The 3,295-nt window shown below is 46.7% G+C and overlaps 1 long non-coding RNA gene across 1 annotated transcript; it reads right to left on the bottom strand.

Annotated features, from left to right (window-relative positions):
* Positions 1 to 1,240: 1,240 nt before the first annotated feature.
* Positions 1,241 to 3,011, bottom strand: LOC108510632. Its single transcript, XR_001878855.1, has 3 exons — positions 2,473 to 3,011; positions 2,279 to 2,366; positions 1,241 to 1,268 (listed from the first exon to the last, which is right to left on the bottom strand). It is a non-coding gene; the product is annotated as an uncharacterized LOC108510632 (long non-coding RNA).
* Positions 3,012 to 3,295: the final 284 nt, after the last annotated feature.

The following is a 3,295-nucleotide window of genomic DNA, read 5'->3' as shown; positions in this document are numbered from 1 at the left end:
ACCTCTCTTTAGTCTGTACTTATTGTTATTTACTCTATATGGAGCCTACTTGGCTTCCCCTTGGGAAGCTCCCAGAAACCAGAAGCTTCCAAGTGCAGCAACAACCACCTTCTGCAGAGTGACTTCGGTGCCTGCGTTTCTCTTTCCTCTTCTCATCTTTCCTATGGTGGGTTTTTTCTTTCCGGGACATTTGCTGGGGTGGTTTTATGGCCAAGGAATCATCTTCTTCTCCCCTAAAACACAGCACACGAACAAACTCAGGGAGGTGACAGGTACTGTCAGACTGTGAGTTATTTCCTCTTTTCCCCATTTGGAAAAGATCCCTGGTTTTATTATTTTATGTTCAAGTTGATTTCCATAATAGCCCCGAACCAAAACTGGAACACAACACGCTGTTAAGCCTTAACCACTGCTTTAAAAAGTTACCCTGGAGTTGGCCCATCTGCACGCTAAAAAATTAGAATTTTCCCTTCAGATATTTTAAATCCTCTTCCTAAAAGTTCACTTCAGTAACTCCTTCCGAGGTAACAAGGTGATTTTCTCATTCTTACCTGTCTTCCATGGAGTCCTCCCTCCTGTAAGGTGAGTTTCTGATGGTTATTTCCATGCGATGGTCTCTCAGCTCCCCCTCTTCAAGAGAATCCCGCTTGGAATCCCTGTCATCTGACTGATGGGAACACAGGGAAGGGAAAAAGGCAATTAATCTTTGTGTCACAGAATGAAAACAAATTTAAATATTACCTAAGTCTTCCACTGCTGGCTCAAAATCCATCCCCAACTGGTTGCCCCCACTCATCTATAAACCACATCCATACTGTAACCAGGCAAATGCAGTTGGACTGCAATTAAAGCTGAACTTGCATTAACTATTTTGTGGGCTTTTTTTCCCAGAAGAATTATTTTCTACATAGTTGTACAAATAGTAACATAAAAGTTACTCAAATTCATTTTAATCCCATCCTTCTATACTTTTCTATACTCTTCTGTTCTCTGAAAGGCTGTTCCTTGAACTGCAACTTCCAGTTAATCACATCAATTTATTTACCTTTTCTGACCAAAAACTACAAACAAAGCAGAGTATAAAATGTAAAGCCAATGAAAATACATTTTTCCATTAATACAGGCACAGGTTCTTACATTTTTCATACGTTTTATCTCTGCCTTCTCCTCTTGCTCCTTCCTTCGCTTCTTCTCCTGGAGAATTTCATCTAAAGTTTTCACTTTCCAAGAATCCTTTTCATCACCCATTTGAGTTAAAAAAACAAAGTCTGAAAAAGAAGGAGACGTCAGCAAAACCCACACAAACCACGCAGCCCAGCACAGATAAATCTATTTTACACCAATTCTTTTTTTTTTTCAGTGCAAACACTCGATGTTCCATCTTTGAGCAAAGCCAAGTGGGGGTTGACTTGCGCTGAACCAAAAATGTCTGTTTTAAATCCAGAAAGTTTAAACCCAGAAGAAGGAACACAGAGTTGTTGGAGAGCACAAAAAACGTGGTTTGTGGCCATGGTTTGGTGTCATGTTCTTCAGCGATCTCAGACCCGGGGCAGGGGGGGATTAACAAAGTTTGGGATTAAAGGATGTGCCAGTGGACACAAAGAATTTATGGGAGAGAACTGCCAAGATAAGGAAAAAACTAACAAACCCAACTCAGCAGCTGTGCTGAAATCAGCTCTGAGGGGGTAAAAGGTAGTAAAAATAACAAGTAATTCTAATTTGGCAGGGGGAAAAGCAACCACTAAGTCAGGGACTACCGAGCCGAGAAACCCACCGACCCAAACCAGAGACTGAACATGGCAATAATTAACACGAGAAGGGAGAGAATCGTCAAGCAGCACAAGAGAGAACACTAATTTACAAGAGAACTGTGCGACTCATGGCAAATAAACGCTAATTCCTTTGGTTGCTACGATGCCTAAACAGCACAAGTTGTGGTAGTTGTGGGGCTCGGTTTATGGAACAGCACCGGGATCGGAAATAAATAATCAACGTGCCAATCGAGCTTGTCATTACTGGCCTGTCTTAGAGCGGGGAATGGACCCGATTTTTGCGTTAAACGCCTCAGAATAAACAAACCCCCGGGGGGTTCAGGGCCGGGGCCGGGGGGGTCCAACAGGCCCTCACGGAGCGGTGTCACCCGCTGCCCGCTCCCCCTCAGCCCCCTCGGTGCTCCCGGTCCCCCTCAGCCCCACAGGACCCCCCAGACCTCCCCGTGTCCCCCCGTGTCCCCCCATGTCCCCTCAGGGTCCCCTCAGGGCCCCCCGGCCCCACTCACCGCCGCCTCCACCGGGCACTGCGACCAGCGCGGCTCTAACGCGTCACTTCCGTGCCGGGCGCGGCGATGACGCCCGGGAAGTAATTAACTAAAAAAAAAAATAAATTAAAAAATCTCTAATGAGCCGTTAATTGAGCGGTTCCTTCAGCGGCAGCGCGGTGATTAACCGCCCGGCTCTGCCCGTGGGTACTGACCCGGCACACAGAGGCGGGAGTGCAGGCGCCGTCACCGCAGGCGTCCGTTAATTACCCGTAAAAACAGGTTAAATTTCGCCGTCCGGTCGAATAAAGAGCGATTTCAAACAAGTCACATGAGGGGAACGGCCAGCACAACAATGTCGATGCAGCGTGAGGGAGAAGCGACGTGAACTGAGCGCAAACGCAGCGGTTCTAAATAGGGGAGTTCATGAGGGGGAGCCACAGGAACGGGCTGAAGGCAGCGCAGGGAAACTCATTATGTGCCACCGCTTAATTATGAATCCCTCGCTTCGGCTGGGAAACGGTGACATTTGGGACACAGTTACACCTTAGTTACGTTTAAATTTAAATTCACGTTTAAAGGAATTCACATTCAAGGTGGCTGTTCCTCTGTGTTTGACAGGTGTAAAGCAAATAACCCTCGTCCTCATCGCGGCCTGGGTGTGGCCGCGAGAAACGGAATGAAGGAAACCCTAAAAAACATCCCGAAAGAGGATTTTTTCCGGCAGAAACGGAACTGCTGCTATCACAAACTGGGGTGCGACACTCGCCCTGGATTCTTAACAAAGAGAGAAAAAAATGCTCCTTGTTTACACAGCCAGCAAAGGAGATTTAGTGGTATGACTGTGGAGGAAGGAAAGGCCTTAAAAGCGGGCAGTCGAGGGTTTGTTTAATCTAATAAAAACAGAGGGCAAGGAGAGGGCAGAGAAAAGCACCCAAGGTCAACAAAGCCCAAGAACAGGACTGTTGTGCTGCCACTCAGGCGTTAAAATGACAAGTTCCAAAATCCTCCCAGGGCTGGGTTTGGGTCACTCAAAAG

The sequence above is a fragment of the Lepidothrix coronata genome, unplaced genomic scaffold, assembly GCF_001604755.1.
Source record: "Lepidothrix coronata isolate B3197 unplaced genomic scaffold, Lepidothrix_coronata-1.0 Scaffold1696, whole genome shotgun sequence".
Taxonomy (NCBI): Eukaryota; Metazoa; Chordata; class Aves; order Passeriformes; family Pipridae; genus Lepidothrix; species Lepidothrix coronata.
This window is presented reverse-complemented; position numbering and strand designations above follow the sequence as displayed.